This window comes from Callospermophilus lateralis, chromosome 12 (assembly GCF_048772815.1).
Source record: "Callospermophilus lateralis isolate mCalLat2 chromosome 12, mCalLat2.hap1, whole genome shotgun sequence".
Lineage (NCBI taxonomy): Eukaryota > Metazoa > Chordata > Mammalia > Rodentia > Sciuridae > Callospermophilus > Callospermophilus lateralis.
The window spans coordinates 42,691,139-42,712,218 of record NC_135316.1 but is presented as its reverse complement, the minus strand read 5'-3'; positions in this window follow the sequence as shown (position 1 = coordinate 42,712,218).

Below are 21,080 nucleotides of genomic sequence, written 5' to 3'. Positions count from 1 at the left end.
CTTACATTGTGGTATAATTGTAGATCTATTATTTAGAACATTCTTTGTGCATTTGAAAAGTCTACTGCTGCTGCATGGAACATTCCATATATATCTGTGAGGTACTTTTGGTGCATAATGTAGATCAAGTTCAATTCTTTGTGCTTCCTTGATTTTTTTGCCTGGATGTTCTGTCCCTTGCTATAAGTGAGGTATTGATGACCTCTGATATTATGGAATTGCAGTCTATCTATCCCTTCACAACTATGAATATTTGCCTTTATATTTGGGTGCTCTGATGTCAAACACATATATATTTACAATTGTTATATCTTCTTGATGTACTTTCCTCTTTATCATTCTATAATGACCTGTTTTTTTTATGTTTTTTGACATGAAGTTCCTTTCTTACTGATTCAAGTATAGCTACCCCTTCTTTTTTGGTTTCCATTATCATGGAATATATTTTTCTATCCCTTCGCTTCCAATTTATGTATTTCCTTAAGGGTTAAGTGACTTTCTGATAAAAAGCATATACTTGAGCCTTATTATTTTATCCTTTTAGTTATTATTTTTGATTGAATCATTTAATCTATTTACAACTAAGGTAAGATAAGTAAAAACTTATTATTAACATTTTTGTTAATTGTTCTCTGATTGTTTTATAGGTCTTTCATTCTTTTCTTCCCTTCTTGATGTCTTCCTTTGTGGTCGGATGATTTTCTCTAGTGGTATGCTTTGATTCCTTACTTTCATATTTTACATATATACTAGAGATTGTGTGTGTGTGTGTGTGTGTGTGTGTGTGTGTGTATGTGTGTGAGTGATTACAGGCTATTGAAAGCTGATAGCAACTTAACTTTGAATAAAAAATTATTGTACCTATAATAAGTCATTTTTAATCCTTTTGTCTTTTAACTCGTCCAGTAAAAAGTATTACCACCATTAGCATCTTAAGAGTATTTTGAATTTGATTATATTCTCATTTTACAGTAAGTTTTATTTTTTCATAATTTTTTCTTATTGTTATTTAGAAAGATTTCATTTTGACATAAAATATCCCCTTTAGTTAGTCAAGTCTAGTGGTCAACTCCTCTCACTTTTGTTTGTCTGGGAAAGTATCTTGCCTTCTTCATTTCAGAAGTATAGCATTATTGATTAGGAGGGGTTTTTTTTCTTTTTCTTTTTTTTTCACTCAGTATTTTGAACATATGTTCTTTCTTGGCCTGCAAGATTTCTGCTGAGAAATCCACAGATAATTTTATGAGAGTTTTCTTGTTTGGAGCCTGAGGCTTTCCTGGAGTCTGAGGCCACAAGGGCTGGCCTGGAGCCTTTGGCCTTGGGAGTTAGCCCAGAGTCTGGGGAAAGCCTGCAGACTGAATTTATAGGAGCTTGCCTGGTTCCTGGTTTTCTAGGGGAATACTATTGTTGGGATCCATGCAAAGTTCAGTGTTCATTTCATTCCTTCTTCCAAGACGCAGGCATCTCTCTGAGCTGTGGCTGTGCAGGCCTAGAGGACATATGTCATAGGTGTTGTGAAACTGTTCTTCCTGCCTTTTGAAATGCATCTTTGTTTCTGTGCTACATTCTGTTGCCACAATCTCTCACCCAGACTCCTTCCTTACCTCTTGTGATTTTTGCACAAGGATGATTTTTCAAATTGGCGTTTCTGTGAGATAATAACTGCTGGAAACTTCCATTCTGCCATCTTGCTGACATCATGTAGAAATTTCCCCTTTAAAAAAAAGTTACATCTGAAGACAGAATATCTGAATTTTTCACTGTGAGCACTGTTAGAATTGGGTTGGATGTTGCTGCTTGGTCCATTCATTTTAGTTTTTCCCTGGCTGTGTAAGAGTTTTAGTGGCCATGAATTATTATTTGTTTGACATATTGTTTCATTAGAAGTTGTGGAATAATATGTTTATATTCTATCATTTTTTCCTGCTCTTAATAGCTCAAATTCTTCAGTATAAAAGAATTTTCTTTCATTAGCTCTTCATTTATCATAAAATGTAGATCATATAGCAAAGTCAGTATACGTACTTCATTCTTCTACTCCAACTTTTTTTTTAGCCAGTTTTTAGAATAATAGTTGGTACCTTAGCAATATCACTAGTGTTGATCAATGAGGGGTTTTGTTTTTGTTTATGCAAATATATACTCATGGACTTTTAAAATATTTGACTTTTTATATTTACTGTGGACATCACATTGTTGATGTTCCATTGACTCATCTATTGATAATGGGCACGCCTCAAATAGGCTCTTGCCTCCCTTTGACATTTCCCTAAAAATCATATACATTTATCCCTTTCTAAAATAACAAAATATGTCAAATTCACCTTGTATCTTTTCTGCCCTGGACCTGGGGCAGAATCTATTTCTTCAAGAATCATTATTTTTATGGGAATGGTCATTATAGACCTTAGTCTATTTTCCTCTTTTGTACTTTTCTCTCCTTTTGATAGAAGCCAATGGTGACAGACTGATTTAGTGTCTATGATGTATAAATATATTAGTCTCCTGTGCATTACTATAGTAAAATACCTGAGTCTGGGAAACTCTATTAATAAAAGAGACTTATTTTGGCACTCAATTCTGAAAGTTCAAGTGCAATCACACAAAGGGGTGATAGCTGGCAAGGTCCTGAGGCAATATAGAGGATCCTGTGGCAAGAGAAAGGAGCATATATATTTGTGACTCTTCTAGTCTCCCTCTTCTTATAAGGCCACCAGTATTATGCCATGGGGGCGTCATTCTGTTGACCTTATCACCTCCCTAAATCTCAACCTCCAACCACCATACTCAGATTAAGCTTCTCTCTTAATACTTCACAAAGATTAAATTTCAACACATGAACACTTGGGGATACTATAACAGTGAATATTTCATTGGCAACATTTTGGTTACAGGGTCAGAGTACCCTCTTCAATTGTAAATTCAGCAAATCCTGCCAAGGTATATTAAATAGATATGGTATGTTTTGCTGCAATAGGCTTAATACACCGGTAGTATATTTCTAGCTAATGCTACAAATCCATTGTGGGTTGAAGGAGTAAACTTCAGGCACCACCACATTTTATTGCACCCTTTGAAATACAAAGCTCCTCATTTACCTAAGTGGGGATAAAGTAGTGGAGGGTCTCACATTGCTAATTTAATAACTTAGCAATGAAGTGGTTCAGTTTACTTCAACTCACATTGCTTTACGTGAGTGCTATGTAACTCCACCCAACTGCGAGAGTGTCAGGATGCTTAATCCTCACACAAGTACAGAAGAGGAGAATTGGATAAGGACAAGAACTAGAAGTCCCCAACATAGAAAAGGTAATTTCAGCTGAGCTTTGACACATTTTCATTGACTCACACCAACCATCAGAGAAGAGGTGGAAATCTACTCAAAGGTGCAAAGCAATCTCTGTCAATACACCAAGGTTGCAGTGGGATAAATATAAGCAAGAAAATTAGTTTCCTATTAGTTGGGTCATGTTGGATAAATCACTTAAACTCTTTTAACTATATTTTTCTCTTTAAAAACTAAGGTATTAAGACAAATGTTATTTAATTATTTCTTTAGCAGTCAGTCACTTTTTTAAAAAAATGAAATTATGTATAAGCCACTTAGCAAAGTACGTATCTGAAATGCTCAGGTCCAGAAGTGTTTTAGATTTTATATCCTTTTGGATTTTTGGAATATTTGAATAAACATAATGAGATATCTTGGGTGTGGGACCCAAATCTAAACATGAAATTCATTTATATTTTGTATGCATCTCACACATAGTTTGAAGGTAATTGTATAAAATATTTTAAATGTGTCTATATTTAAACTGCAACTTGTCATATGATATCAGCTGTGAAATTTTCCACATGTATTATCTTGTTGGTGATCAAAAAGTTTCAGATGCAGCATTTTGGATTTCAGATTTTTGTATTGGAGATCCTAATATGTGCAAGCCTAAGAGTGAAGTTCAGAGGATTGACAGTTTAGACTTCAAATAATTCTCCTTTCCTGAGAGTTTATACTCCAAGTATTTCTCCTTTTCATTCTTTTTACCATTCAGTGGCTCTTGAGGCAGTGTCACCAGAAAAATTAATTTCTTATACACCCTGGATTAGGATTCTTGATTTCTTGACTTCTAATCCTTAAGACAGTTCTCACATTTTTAAACTGCATAAGGAAGTATTCTCAGAGACTCAGAAGAAGGTACTTGTACCCACATTAAAGTTAATCAAATGGAGTCATTTTAATTTACTTGTGTTTTTGCATTCTATAGACAAGAGGTGATGGTGAGATGCTAATTTCCCAAGACTTTGTCTATTCAGAGAAGGTCTGAGGAACTGAAATAATTTGACAATAAGAAATTTTGGTGGGGATTTCCTGTGAGATTCCACATCTTATGGATTGTCTAAGCCAAGGAACCCAATAGCTTTGGATCAGTTGTCCTGGCTACTTGGAGAAAATTTACAAACAAAATTTTATCCATCAACTAATGTACTACTTACCTAACTTTCAGTCATTCCCCATATATAGAATGAACAAGAGAGACACAGGAGGGATAGCTTTTTAAAAAAGATCTTTTGTTTTAGTCTCTTATGTTCTGCACATACTTCAGTGGCAAAGCAAAACTTTATGCAAAGTGATATGCACTATATCAATAAAGGGTTTCCCAATAAATGTTCAATGTAATTAATGATTTATTATTTATTATTTTGTGACACATTTTCACCACAGTGAACAAGATTACAGCTGAAATTCAGATTCTTGGTGTAAGTACTGATAAATAAATGTGAAACAATGTTTTGATTATGGACTTTTATTATTATTACTTATTATTACTCACATTCATAATTATGACTGAAGAAAGCTGATAATGTAATTTAGCAGCTCTGGAAGGTAAGAACTATCTCATGAAAATTTCTTGATCTTAAATACATGACAAATAAGATGGTAATATTCACTCATAGCCACCACCCATTCATGTTGCCCTATCTTTTTATCCTAAACTGCTACAGCATTTTATCCATATAAGACATAGGGAGAGTAAGAAGACTCCTGGCAACAAAGAAAAAGCTAGTGCCCTTTCTCTTTCAGTACTCTTTCTGTACCTCCAAGGATAAATAAGAGCATGAGGTAATAAACTGGTATATATGGCCTGAAAATTTACTTTTTACCAAAGAATGTTACAAGGTGTAAAATCTTGCCTGACTCACGAACTACTGATTTTGAAGGATTTGAATGGGAATATATGACAACATTGTCAAAACAATACCACTTACCAGGACCTCTGCTTTATAGAAGACATTTCTTCCAAATTAAATATTAATTTTTTTCCTTTGAAATTTATTTCAGTTGTCCAAATCTTTTCAACTTGTTTTGACGCTCTATGTCCTTAGTAATCCTCTAAATCTTTCTCACAACAATTACAAAATTCCCATTTTATAGAAATATTCTTTTTCTGAATTTTTCTTCATTACATAGGATAAGTTCTTACAAATTTATTTTTCAATCATTTACTGATTTTATTTCATAATACTCTATATTTTTATTTTTCTTTGCTTTATTTACTGTCTTTAGTCTTGTTCAATAAAATAGTCATCGGACTCTTATTCATTTTAAAAACAATTCTATAGGTCTATATTATCACATTTAAGTAAACGAGTTTTACATTTCTTACAATATTTCAAAAGAAAAGAAGAAAATGCTTTTAAATTATTAAATTTCTTGTCAAAATGCTTTAAAATTCTCTGTTTTTATTTATCAGATATTTTTAATTGAAGCTGTCTCTTAGAAAATAAATCCCTTATGAAGAAAATGTTGAATTCCCCTTTTATCTATACATTAAATAGCTTATGCATTTTTTATCCCTTTAATTTTAGATGCCAATATTTTACCTCTTGGGTACTTTCTGTGTACAAGATTCATAACAAGAACAATGCTTATTCTGCAGTTCTCTATATAAAGGTGAGTAACGACTCAAAAATGATTACAAGCTAATGATCAAAGTCTAATGTAAGTTGTTGTGCTACAAAGTGGATAATAACATATTTGGCAGGCCATGCATGACCAAGTTTCTTTACAATCTCGATGATGTGATAAGAACACGAAAGTGTGTATATTGAACAGCTTTCCTTTGTTATAATAAGGTACTGGACACAGACTACTTATGAAGTAGAGAGGTTTATTTAGTTTACACTTAGGGAGATTCAAAACCCACTATCAGGCATTACTGGGGGTCTTGATTCTGGTGAGGGCAGCAGACTGTGACCCGTCATGACAGAAGCACAGGTGGGAGCCAATGGTTACATTTTATGTAGTTCCTTTTCTCTCTAACTTACATATGTAAGAAAGAACATATGTGACCCTTGACTTTCTCTTTTATTGCACTCAACATGATGCTCTCTAGTTCCATCAATTTTCCTGAAAATGATATAATGTCATTCTTCTTTATAGAATGCCATGTGTCTGTACAACACATTTCATTTATCCATTCATTTGTTGATGGACACCTAGCCTATCTCATAAACTTAGTTATTGTGAATTGTGCCACTAGAAACATGGGTATGCATGGATTGCTATATAATATATTGATTTTAATACTTTTGGGGGAAAAAAAACCTGAGAGGAAGTCATTCCTTGTCAGTGAAGGAAACTCCATACTGATTTCCATAGTGGTTGCACTAATTTGCAATTCCACCATCATTGTGTAAGTATTCTTTTTTCCCCACATTCTCACCAGCATTTATTATAACTTGTATTTGGTGGTTGCTGTTCTAACTGGAGTGAGTTGAAATCTCAATGTAGTTTTGATTTGCATTTCCATGATTGCTAAAAACATTCATATATTTGTTGACCATTTGAATTTTTTCTTTTGAAAAATGTCTTCTTAGTTCATTTGTCCATTTATTAATTAGGTTGCTTTTTGTGTGGAAGTTTTTGATTTCTTTATGTATTCTGTATGTTAATCCTCTTTCAGAAGAATATCTGGTACAGATTCTCTCACATTCTGTAGGTTCTCTCTTCACACTCTTGTTTTTGTTTTTCTGTGCAGAAGCTTTTTCATTGGATGCCATCCCATTTATTAATTCTTGGTATTATTTTCCTGAGCTCCAAAAGTCCTATTGAGGAAGGCATTGCCTGCACTTTTATGTTGGAGTGAGTAAATAACGTTTAACAATTTTTTTTTGTTCTCAAAGATGTAGTAAACCAGAATGACATTAGTACCACATGGTATAATTGGCCTTGCTGGTACACATGCACATAGTCATAGCTGAGAAACCAGAGCCTGTGGCAGTGTCACCTTAAAGCCTGATTGACAGAGTACAATATTAAATTTCTTTTGGAAGAAGAATATATGCTCTTTCATATTAAAGCCCTTAAATCACTTATCCCTCTCCAAAAAACCCATCATGGATCCATATCTCCTAATTCCTAGGTCACAGAACTATCTTCCATTGGAAATAAAGATCAAATATTAGAAACAATAAAGACTAATATTTGTTTGAGCCCCTATCTTAATTAAGCAATGATTTATAAGGAGAAGAAATGAAGAATCTTTGAGTGATTATCATATACCAGTTATTAATCTACACATATGGATATAAACAATTGTTATTTAAATATTGAAATTCTCTTTAAAATAGATATTACAAGTCAGTAAACTGAGGCTTAGACAAATAACTTCGTTAACATTTCTTGAGTGCAACTTACACAAAGGGAATTGTGTTAAGTGCCTGTCATTTCCATCGACACTAAGTGCATTCTTGCTTTAAGTTGAATTCTTCCAACTCTAGGAAGGAGGTGTTATTATTATGCCCATTTTAAAGCTAAGGAGACTGACTTAAATAGGTTAAGTAACTTTTCCAATTTAAGATGTGGTGTGTGTAATGCTTCATTCTGGAGTTAATTCAAGAGTCTCATTGTTTTGTGGGCTGAATATAAGTTAGCAGAGAAAAATCCATCTTCTAGTTAAAAGTTCTCCATTATCAATGAACCCTAACAGGACAGAAGGATTCAGAGACTTCTCCGGAAGGAAGAGACTAGGGAGGAAAAATATAGAAAGGCCTCCTTTCTCTGGCATAGGTTGTTTCCTTCACACTTACCCATGTGAGGCTGAGTGTGTGGTCCCATCTTACAAGGGAAAAAGCTATCAGAAGGCTGACAAATTTTCAAGGTGGCAGCCTGGGTTTCAGAGACAGAGCACATCTGCAGGGGTTTGATGACATGAATTAGGATAAGCTCAAATCATAATGGTTGAAAGACTTGCACAGGTTTGAGAATCTCCTGAGTCTCAAGAACTGGGCTAGGTCATCTGATAATGAGAGAACTTTTACCCAGTCAAGTTTCTTGTCTTTGTAACTCTAGCTGGGAAACCATTTAAATGGGGCATCTCTGCTAATAACAAGGTCTAGCCTTCACTCCAGGACACTAGCACAGTGCACATGGCCCAGTTCTGCTCTCCATTCTTCGAATCACTGAATCTGCTGCTTATTCGCCTCTTCGTTCATGTAGGAACATTGCCAGAGTCAAGTTTGTCACCCTTTAAGCATGCTTCAGTCTTGGATTATTTCTGGTCTGGTATACCTAACTTCCTGCACTCCTTTGCAGCTCTCTCTGACCCTCAGAAAATCCATACACAAGATACATCATCTCTCTCAATCTTCTTGTTCTCCCAGAGGTTAAAATTATAATGCCTATATTACTGTGTAGAGAAAAATTCTGTAAGTATGTGAAAGAGCTTTGAAAAATTTTCAGGCACTAAGCACATCTACTCATTATCCTCAGTACCTCACATCACATGGCCATGCTGCTAGGAACAACAGTAGTGACTACTAAGACCACATTATTTAAATTTAGGAAAGAGGAACTGATATTTATTTAATGGCGCAAGTACAAGGGGCTTTTCATCCTCTAGGGATGTAGAGAGAGTTCCAATCTGCAAGGTAAATTAAGGCATAATTGCACCTCAGGAAATAAGCTATAACCTACAAACAACAGGATTAGCAACTATCATGTTGCCCTATTCCTCCCATCCACGTGGTGTTATGGCCTAGCTTCCAGTAGCCACGTTCATGAGGAGAGGGGCCCCTGCTCCCTACACACATACCCAGTTGGTTGGTACAATGAGGAGAACATATTATAAGCTGAACCAATTTGATTTCCTTCATTGTAACCTGGTTTCTGCATTTTGAAGATCTCTTCAGTGCGAGGTCATATTGACAGCACCCACTAGCTTGTCACCACACCGTCATAGGACCTCAGTCTCTGCTTCATGGCCTTCTCCTCCGTTTATGTCATCTGTTCTGTAAGCAAGTAGTTGAAGTTAATCTTGGGGAAAAAGTAAAAGTTCTTTTTGTATTTTTTGACTGAAAATGACTCTGTTTTGGAGAGCATCATTAAATTAATGGGGACAAAATTTGCAAAACAGTTTTCATGTGCTTCTGTAACTGAACAGACCTTTTGAATACAGTTGCTTCCTGAAATATTATCCTAGGGAACCCTTTCCCATTGCCACTTATGCCCTTGCAGCTGGAGTACCCAAATTCCTCTTAGGGATGGTGCCCTCAGGCCCCCAGAGCTTTGGATTCTTATATCATACAACATACTGCATACCCTTAAGGCCTCAGTGAACCTAGAGTGATCCTTAGTTCTGCATACATGGGGAAATATCCTTTCCAATAGAAACTGGACATAATTCCTACATATGGGTAGTAGTTTTGAGTACCAACTGATGTGTAATAAAGCAAACTTGCTGGTTTAAAATAATTATCATTTCTTAAGCATCTGTGGGCCAAGAGTTGAGGCAATCCCTTAATGGGAATTTATTTTAATCTATATGATGTTGGCTGAATTTATTGTGCTGGGTGATCATCTGGAACTGTTCTCTCACTCTTCAAAGCCTCTTTCCATATAGCCTTTGTGTGTGTGTGTGGTGGGGAGGGGGTACCTGGGATTGAACCCAAAAGCACTTGGCCACTGAGCCACATCCCCAGCCCTATTTTTTTTTTTTTTGTATTTTACTTAGAGACAGGTTCTCACTGAGTTGCTTAGCACCTTGCTGCTGCTGAGGCTGGCTTTGAACTCACGATCCTCCTGCCTCAGGCTTCCGAGCCACTGAGATGACCGGCATGCACCACCATGCCCAGCCGTATAGCCTTTTGTATTAGTTTGTTTGGTGTTGCTATAATAAAACATCTCCATCTGGATACTTCATAAAAGAGGTTTATTTAGCTCACAGTTCTGGAGGTCTAAGAGCTTTGGTGCTGTCATTCTGGCCAGAGCCCTGTGACTGCATCACAACATGGCTAAAATGGGGACAGGGAAGCTGCCACGTGTAGAAAAGGCCAAACGTATGTTGGACTTGCTTTATGAAAACCTGCTCTCATGAGAACTCACTCACTCTAGGAAACCAGCATGAATCCTTTCTGAGGGGGTGTCCCACAACCTAATTACCTTCTACTAGTCCTCCCTTTAAAGGTTCTACCACTTCATCTTTGCCCCACTGAGGACCAAGCTTTTAGCACATGGTCTTTTGGGGGATATACTAAATTTGTTTGCACCTGTATTTATTTACTGTTCTAGATTGAGCTTTCTCACAACACCGTGGCCAGTCTCCATGATGGATTTTCTCAAGAAGGAGACGGCAGAAGCTGACATACCTCTTACAAACTGGGTTCAGAAGTCCCTGCACTTCACTATCACCATGTTCTATGAGTCAACACAGGCCTCAAAGCCAGACCAGTTTCAAAGTTGGTGGAAAGAGACTTAATGTAGTAATGTAGGGAGTGCCATGTGTACCTGGAAGGGACAGAGTGGTTGGTTGGTGGCCATATTTAGACACTACTGCCATAATAAACAGGCACCACACTAACCTCCCCACCACCCTCACCCGCCTCTCACTGCCAAGGCAGGCACTAAACATGCTTTCCTTGCAGCAATTTAGCCCTTCTATGAAAATCAATGAAGGAAAGAAATACCAGTGCTTGTGTGTTCGATATTGACATCAGCATTGTAGTGGCATTACAAACTTCCATATTAGGCGCATGGCTAGAAATTCCATCTACATTTTGGCTCAGCAGATACTTGAAATACCGTAGACCAAGTAATTTACAGTCCTTGTTTCATTAAAGTTTCTTAAACCCCACAAGGGACATATTATTATTCTAATTTTATACATAAGGGCACAGACGCACCAAGTTGAAGTAATGTTCTCCAAGTTATGTAGCTGATAAATAAGCAAGCTGCCATCCACCTTCTTGTCTTTCTAAACCCCAAGACCAGATCCTATAATGACATTATGTTCGACTGCCTTTCATCAAAACAATTAATAAAATGGTCTTTTCTTCATTTATAAAATCTTTGTTGATTTTTTTTTAGAAAAGGAAAAAATACTAATGTATTTTATAGCATCTTTTTAAAAAAGAATTTTGAGCATTATGAATATTTGGCCTTAACTCTGTCAGTAGAAAGATTATTAAAGAATAATCCAGGGCTGGAGATATAGCTCAGTTGGTAGAATGCCTGCCTTGCATGCACAATGCCCTGGGTTCAATCCCCAGCACCACAAAAAAAAAAAAAAAAAAAAAAAAAAGAATAATCCAAAATTTTATTTTCATCAAACTGATCATCTTTAGTCATTTCTATGATACTCTGAAATGTTTAGAATAGGTAGACTTTAGCTAAGCAGAGTCAATAAAATCCATGGTTTCATATCAAAATGTATTTATTGAAGACCTAGAATTTTGTTAGCATGTTGATTAATAGCAAGGGAATATGTATGTGTGGAATATGTATATATATGTGTGTGTGTGTGTGTGTGTGTGTGTGTGTGTGTGTGTATATATTTTACCATGAAGCAGATAAATAAAATGTGTGATCATGTGAAATTAAATAAAGACAGAGATGAAACAAAACAAAAACAATACACCCTGAGCCTTAGAAAGCCTATTAAATATCTATGAGTGGTCAAGACAGGAGATAAATTGTGAACTGAAACAATTTGGCATAGGAAGTTTCTATATATGCAAATGAAATGGAATAGAGAAGGTAAAACCCCCAACATAGCCAGGTGTTCAGTGAGGACTTTGGATACACACTTTTATTGAAAAAAGCAAAAAGTCAAGAATCAGGGGGAGGAAGTTGCCTAAAATTAGCCCGTGTAGTTGGATAGTTCTCAAAATTTCAAGGCCTACTCAAAACACAGCAGAGTCTTCAGATGCAAACACAAGTTGAGCATCCCTAATCCAAAAATCTGAAATCCAAAATATTACAAAATCTAAAACATACTGCTGACTTCATGTCAAAAGTGGAAACTTTATTTCTTGTGCAAAATTATGAAAAAATGTATAACAAAATTACCTTGAGGGTATGTATACAAGGTTGATATAAAACATAAGTGAATTTTATATTTCTACTTGGTCCCAGCCTGAAGATATCTCATTATGTTTATACAAATATACCAGATAATTTTATATGTGCACCATATAATATTAAAAAATCCTAAATCTGTAGTACTTCTGGTCCAAAGCATTTCATGTAAGAAATAATCAATCTGTAGATTTAAATAAAAATTGCTGGGGCAATCTACGGAACACTGCATTTTGGAGGGTCTCTGAAATGATGACAAAGCTTTGTTATCCACTCAAGATTAAAGAGTGGCAGGCACATCTGCATATTTAGGAAGGCAACTCGGGGCTGGTGTAAGGGGTTATAGGGGAAGAAACTTCAGTTTGATACTAACATCATTCCTTACCTTTACCCATTTCTGGCTTTCAGTTAAGAACACCTGCTAGCACTGAACACAGTACCATCTTGTGTAGACTGTTGGTGGAACTCTTAGAATCTGAATTTCTGAATTGGGTAGTAATAGTAATACAAATTTAATAATGTATACTTTTCATATAACTTTAGAAAATAATATGATATTATTTTGCAAGCAATGGCGTGAAGATAATGTTGCAATTTAGTAGGAACCAGCAAGAAATCAAAAACGTAGATATTAGTTTCCTCATCTGTAAAATGAAGTGGTTGGAGAAGGTGATCACCAAGGTCCCTTCTTGTTTTATTAAGATGCAATGATTCTGATATTCTATTCCGTATATAAACAAGATCATTAATTTGAATTCACAGTATTTATTTTAAACCATGTATTTTAACACTCGCATATTTAAACTTTTTTCAGGTTCCTGCAGTTTATGCTATGCTATTTCCACTCAGTACTGAACACTGAAATAATTTCAGTTTACCAAATGCTCTGGGATCTATCATGATTAAATATAGTTTATAAACATAAGATGGATTATTATGACCTCTGATCACTTTGAATGAATGAACAACTCCGCACACAAATTCTTAATCAGAATATAGATTTCACTAAATGGTTTCAACATTTTACTTCACCCTAATGCTGTAGACATTCTGAATTAATAACTGCAATAAACATGGTCAACCTATTATATGGGTCAGTTACAAATGTAATGAATATATTGTAAAACACATTTTAATGTTAAGACCTCAGTTCTCATCTGATTGGTATTCTCTTTCTCCTATTTCCTGAAGTGAAGGAGATTTTAAATCTACTACCTAATACATGTAATCAGAAAATGTAGAAATAAATTTGGTACGTTGCCCAGCATCTAATTTTATGTGTGTTCATTGTTGTTACATTTCCTTCATTCCATTATTCCATAGCAATAAAGAAAACTCATTCAGAAACTAATAAATATGATAAACTAATTTATGATACTTATATAGAAGAAATTTAAGGGTTTCTGGCAAAATATTTAATGCCCTTCACACTCCTTGGTATGGCATACTATAACCTGGCCTTAATGCTTTCGTTTTACCTCTGAGACTATTTACAACCTTGAAACTTACATTCCAGAAATATCTGCTATGTACCTTTATTTTCTCCCAGAAGCTTGTGCTTGCTGTCTTTGTATCATTACTTATTCTAAATATCTGAAATGATCTTTCTATCCTTCTTCATCTTCCTCATTTTTTGAAACAGCATACAAATATTCTTCAGGAAGCCTCATCTGAAGCACTCAAATGATATGAAGGCCTTTTGTATGTGCTAAATTTAACACCATAGTAATTGCAGTAGCTAGCCTCATTGAACACCTAATTCCAGGCATTGTTTTAAATACCACACCTGTATTATTTCATCTAATCCTATTAACAGTCATAACCAGTCAGATACTACTATTAGTCTCATAAATAAGAAGAAAGAGAAAACTCATGTTACTCTTCCAAGTCACATAACTTATAAGTGGAAGGACCCAGAGCAGCCTGTCTTCAGCCTGAAATGGCACCAGTCACATTTTAGTGAGGATCAGTGTATGCACGTGTCTTGTGCATGCATCACACTCTTCTTGAATAAAAAAGCACACTGTTTAGAAATGTGATATTAGAATTCAGGAGGTCATAATTTTAAGCACTTTGTATTGCAGTTAGTGATTGAAGTTAAGTATTTGTTGGGATCACTAAGTAGAGTTTGGAGAGAGAAAAAGTACAGGAATTGAGGCTGGCATCTCAGAGCAACAGATGTAAGGAACAGCCAGAGAAATGCAAATCAGTCACAAAAGAGAAAGAACAGAGTCAGGAGTGAGGAAAAAAGTCACAAGGTACAGGAAGGACTATTAAAACAGGAATGACCTGCTCCGTCAAAGGCTATAAGAATGTCAGTAGCAAGAGGACTAAGTGAAATGGCTGAAGGGAAGGAAGAAATCACAATGGGTGGTGGATAAATAAAAAGCGGAGGCAGCAAAGACAGCATGCATTCTCATGAATTTCAGCAGTAAATGAAATTCCAGAAGGGAATTGGAGGAGAAAGCAGGGTTGGCAGGCGGGGTTTTTAGCGAAGATTATTTGCCAGTAGACAGAGATGAAAGAAATGAAGAGAAGATGAAGAAAGGAAAGATTGGAGAGGTAAGAGAAGGAGGAGAGATTGATGGATCAGGTCCAAGTGGACACAATCAAAGAATCGTTCCACCTGACAGCAAGGATGGAGGGAACCATGAATCCATTCAGTTGTTTTCACATGTGTACCAGACACTTCCCAAGGCACTGGGGACACAGTAGTGTCAAAAGATACATGAGCCCTTGTCTTTCTAAATCCTATATTGGGTTTAGATTCTGGTGGGAAGAAAACACACAGTACAATACAAAGCAAAATCTTAGGTAGTTATTTCTCATGCTATAGAGAAAAGTGAGGCAGAAAAAAGGAGAGAATGGGAATGGGAATTTTAAAAGGGAAGGTGAGAGTAGCCTCATTAGGAAGATGCCATTTAAGAGAAGTCCTGAAGGAGAAAAGGAGATGGCTATATGTCTGTCTGGAATGAGAGCATTCCAGATCATGCAGATAGCAAGTGCAAGGGCCCTGTGATCAAAATATGTCTTAGGGACTCACCTGCTTCTCTCTGGGTCTTGTAGACTTGAGAAACCTGTTTGGATTTTATAGGCTGTACCAGGTTGTCAACTGATCTGAAGATGGCTCTTCGGCATACAGATGACTGAAGCTTTCCCAATCCATAGTTTTGCCAGATCTCTGGGAACTTGACCTCTGCCTCCAAAGTCAGGAGCCAAGTTAGCCTAAAGCCCTCTCAGGACAGGGCCCCAGCAGAGCAGCATGTGCTGAATAAGAATAGGAAGCAAAGGACAATGGGCAACCAACAGTTGACCTGTTTTGTGAGGCCCAGCATTCCAACGAGGGGAGAACCTGTCCTGGTTCCTGATTCCCAACTTACTCAACACCAAATGAACAAAAATGTCCGGGAAACTGTGAAATATGTCCTGGGTACAGTTTGACAGAGGACGCTGTTAACTTTGCTAATTTGTAAGGTGATTCTACAAGAGGCTAACGCCTGAAGTTTGTTGTTCAAAAGGGGTCATGACATCTCCTCTCCCAAGGCAAATCCAATATGGTTTTTCCTCCAAGGACTGGCTCTTTTCCAATACAATTCCTTTTTTCTTTCACAGGACAGTTCTGGACAAGCTCTGGCTGTGCCTGGGGAAATAGCTCCTGAACTAAAATCAGATGGAACACAAGCTCCCTGTGAAAATGAAGCTCTTTCCTCTAACAATTTAAGGTCTCTCAAAGGAATCCACTTTCAGGCAGCTAGGACACAGGACAAAATGAATCAGAAGACGATTTAGGTCTATACAATACGGGTTTCCTCATATTGTCACCTAACTACATATTCAGTCTCTTTTGTGTACCATCACAAATGTTTGATCTTGGGGAAAAAAGTTTTATAGGTATTCAAAAATATCCGAAACAGAAGTCTATGTTTATATTACTTGGTTCTCAAAATTCTTAACGGATGTAAGTTGATTCTTTAATGCTACCTACATTATTCTGGAAAAATATTTGTACTGCATTTCTGTTATATTTAACCATATTCAACATGAAGTTTTATAAGTGTCTCATGTCTGCAGCATTGCTTTAAAGAATAAATTATGTCACTTTTTAAAAATTCAATTGAAGAAGTAAATTAACATTCTATACTTTTAAATCATCACATCATTATCTGATTGTGAATTACAGACATACTATTTCTTTTATTAAAAATAAATCAAGTCAGGAGCAGTGGTGCATGCTTATAATCCCAGCAATTTGGGAGGCTGAGGCAGGAAGATCACAAATTCAAAGACAGCCTCAGCAATTTAGCAAGGCCCTAAGCAATTTAGTGAAGAGGATGAAGTGGAGCTGAGTTACCATCCTGGGCAAAATATGTGCATATATTGAGACAATGGGAGTTATATTTCTTATTTACAGATAAGGGAACTACAGAGATGAAAAAGGAGGCAAGGAGAATGAATCCTATGGTGTTGGGTTGGAAGTGGAGGTGCTGGTATGAATCGATAGCTTTCAATATACAGAAATCAATGTAATCAGGAAAAGATAACCTACAGAATGGAGAAAATCTTTACCACCAGCACCTCAGATAGAGCATTAATCTCCAAGATATATAAAGAATCAAAAAACTTTATACCAAAAAATCAAATAACCCAGTCAATAAATGGGCAAAGGAACTAGAGAGGCACTTCACAGAAGAAGAAATATGAATGGTCAATAAATATATGAAAAAGTTTCGACATCACTAGCAATTAGAGAAATGCAAAATAAAACTAAACTGAGATTCAGTCTCACTCCAGTCAGAAGAGCAATTATCAATAATACAAGTAACAATAAATGTTGGTGACATCCATTCTTCAGTCACAAAGAAGAATAAAATTATGTAAATGGATGAAACTGGAGACTATCATGCTAAGTGAAATAAGCCAGTCCAAAAAAACCCAAAGGCTGAGTGTTCTCTTTGATATATGGATGCTGACTCACAAAGGTGGGGTGGTGGTGGTGGGGAGTAGAGATTCACCGGATTAGATGGGGAAATAGGGGAAAGAAGGGGGATGGGAAAAGGAAAGACAGTAGAATAAATAGGACATAACTTCCCTATGTTCATATGTGACTACACAACCAGTGTGGATTTTCAAAAAGTGTTTTTATCCTGATTGGGATTCATTAGATTTTGAACCTAAGGACTGGTGTCTTCATTAATCTTGGAAAGTTCTCAGTCAATTTTAAACTATTATGTCTGCTCTATTTTTTTTTATATCATCACTTTACTTTTTTATACTTTTCAGTGAGATATAATTTATATACTATAAAGTCTATAGATTTAAAATGTCAAATAGTTAAACATATTTGCAGAGTTCTAGAACTATAAATATAATCTTATTTTAGCAATTGTTTAGAATAGTGTTTTAGCACACTTAAAGAAACTTTGTATCTATCAGCAATCACTCTTCATTGTCCCTCCAACCCCCAATATTCCCCCTTTAGCTCTAGGCAACCACCAGTTTCTGTTTTTATGGATTTGCCTATTCTGGAAATTTCATATAAATAGCACTAAACAATATATAGACCTTTGTTGCTACTTCCAGTTACCATATTTGTAAGTTTTATCTTCATATTGTAGAATCTATGGATGCTTCATGAATTAAAAAGAAAATCCATCCTATGCATATATCACATTTGGCTTATTTAACATTGACCAGTTGATGGACATTTGTGTTGTTCTGTTTGGTGGTTACAATTGATCCACTATGAACATTTGGGTAACACATGTTTTCATTTTTTTTTAGATAGATACCTAAGAAGGCAATTTCCTGGATGATATAATAAATCTGTGCTGTATTTTTAGGAACTTACAAACCATTTTTCAAAGTTCTACACCATTTTTTGTCCTTTCTTTCCTGAAATTGTTTAAACAAATTGAAGACCTCACTCTGTCCTCACAGTCTCTTGACTTTTTTTCTTCTTTTTTCTTTTCTACCTTTTTAACTATTTTATGCCTCTCAGGTAATTCTTTCCAATCCATTACCAAGTTCTCTTATTCTTTTTTTAATGGTGTCTAATTTGATGTCATCCATTGAACTTTTAATTAGAATTACTACATTTTTAACTCTATATGTTCCATTAATTTTCCTCCAAAATGCCTAAATATTTTAATGATTTCTACCTCATATTTTATTTCTACTTTAAAATTTTAAAACATAGTAAATATGCTTATTTTATATTTTGGATCTGTTTATTTCAGTATTAGGATTTTCTCAGGATTGGTTCAGTAGTTTGCTGTTTCTCTTGATTTATTCATGGTGATTTTTTCCTAGAATGTTCTATAATTTACAATGTTAGGTTATTTCTCTTGGGGTTTTAATTGTGGAAATTCTTTAAGTCCTATATCCAAAGTTTAGTCCTCCAAAGGGGATTTTTATTTACTTCTTTCCAATGCCTGCCTTTTTATTTTATTTATTGGTACTAGGGATGGAACTTAGTGACACTTAACCACTGATTCACATCTCCAGCCATGTGTTGTTGTTGTTGTTTTTTAATTTTTTTGCATTTTATTTAGAGACAGGGTCTCACTGAATTGCTTAGGGCTAGGTTGCTTGCTAGGTTGCTGAGGCTGGCTTTGAACTTGTGATCATCCTGCCTTAACCTCGCCTCCAGCAGCTGAATTACAGGGGTCTGCCACCATGCCCAGCCAATGCTTGTCATTTTAAATTTAATTTTCTTCAAGGAAGTTATACCAAGTGTGTCAAGTGTGTGGTGTGATTTTTCTTTCTTTCCTTTCTTTTCTTCTTCTTCTTCTTTTTTTTTTGCTACTGATCACCTCAGGACATGTACATCTCATTGGTTGTGGAAAATGACTAAATTCTTGGTCATTTTTTTTTCTTAATAATTTCCTTTCGTTCTTTTAATTCTGTTTTCTAAAATTCTAGAGTTTGGATTTTCTAACACTTTTTTACATATATCTTACATTTTCTTTTGTATTTTACCTATAATTACTTTTTGTTTTGTGTGTGATTGTGTTTCACTTAACTTCAATCTTATAATGAAAGTATTTTCACTGTCTCTTGAATAATAATTTCAATTACAATAATTATATGCATGCAAATATACATTTTATGCCTATTGTATGATTGATTATTTTTGTTTCATAAAGAATTGGGAGATTCATATATCCTGTAAAGAAGGAAACAGTCATGAAGGTCAAATAACATACTGAATTTGAAATATAATAATCTCTCAATTTTTCTTCAAGAGTTTTTCATCTTCTATTTAATGTACATGGTTGTATATTTATTGGTTCAGTTTTTTCCCTCTTAATTATATCATTCCTTTTTTATTAATTTTTTATTTATATATGATAGTGGAATGCACTACAATTCATATTACACATAAAGAGCACAATTTTTTCATATCTCTGGTTGTATAGTATATAAAGTATGTTTCCACCAATTCGTGTTTTCATACATATACTTTGGATAATGACATCCATCACATTACACCATCATTTCTAACACCCTGCCCTCTCCCTTCCACTCCCACCCCTCTGTCCTATCTAGAGTTCTTCTATTCCTCCCGTGCTCCCCCTCCCTACCCCACTATGAATTAGCCTCCTAATATCAGAGAAAACCTTTGGCATTTGGTTTTTAATATATATGCCACATCTTGTGTGAGAACAGACTGGATTTACTATATATTCAACGTGCCATCTAAACTAGAAGTTTCCACAGCTGTTGATGTTTGGTAGACAATGGCTTTTCATTGGGTATTATTAGAATTTAATCTTCAGGAATTTCGAATACTGATTATCTTTAAGGGGAATCCCTTCTCCCCATATCTGTTGTCCACAGAAACGGATTTTCCTTAAAACTTCTTGTCTTCCCTGCATGTTTTCATTCACTCTGCATCTGGCGAAACATGCTCCTTCAGATTCTAATTTATTTCGTGGTGTGAGACCTATTCAAGATGTACTCAGAGAAGGTAGGTGATATATACAAAATCCCTCCAGAAAGTTAAAAAAATACCAATAGGTGATTGCATTTCTTTTTTGGATATTATTGACTGCACAAATACAGCCACCACTTTGGTGACTTTGATCAATATATTAAATGACCACTTGAAATAACACCCATCTCTGGAATTTAGTGGCATTCTCAAAGATCACAATTAGCTTTCAACTGGTATGATGAGTGCATAACGGAGTGTCTAGTTCACAATGAGATAATCAAGCCTTGGTGCATGGCTAAAGGGAGGCTTGGATGAATGGATCTAGTGGCATAAAAGCTTTAAACATATGAGTTGTAAACTGGACTTCATATTCTTTAGGAATATCATGCATATGGAGATTTTCCCTTGAACTAAAAAATTTATATTAAATGTGATCTGCACTCTTATCCCGATGTTGAATCTAACAAGTGAACTATCCTCTGGAAAGTTTGCAAACATATTTAGATTGGTTTGATGATATTGTAGGTTTCATTCAAATTATATTTTAATGCTGAAAAAAATATAAAAATCACAAAAGAAAAATATTAGGCAAACTGATTATTTGATATTACTGCCATTTTTACAAAATGCATATTAAGAAGAAACAATAGAATCCAAAATAACTGTTTGTATGTTTAGACACTATCTTATTGTCCTTATTTATTGTTAGTTCTTCTCATGGGACCTGTTCTCTATTCTGCTGCTGAACTAGATGCCAGATGAGCCAGCTCTCTCTTCCACACTGTTTCGTTTAAA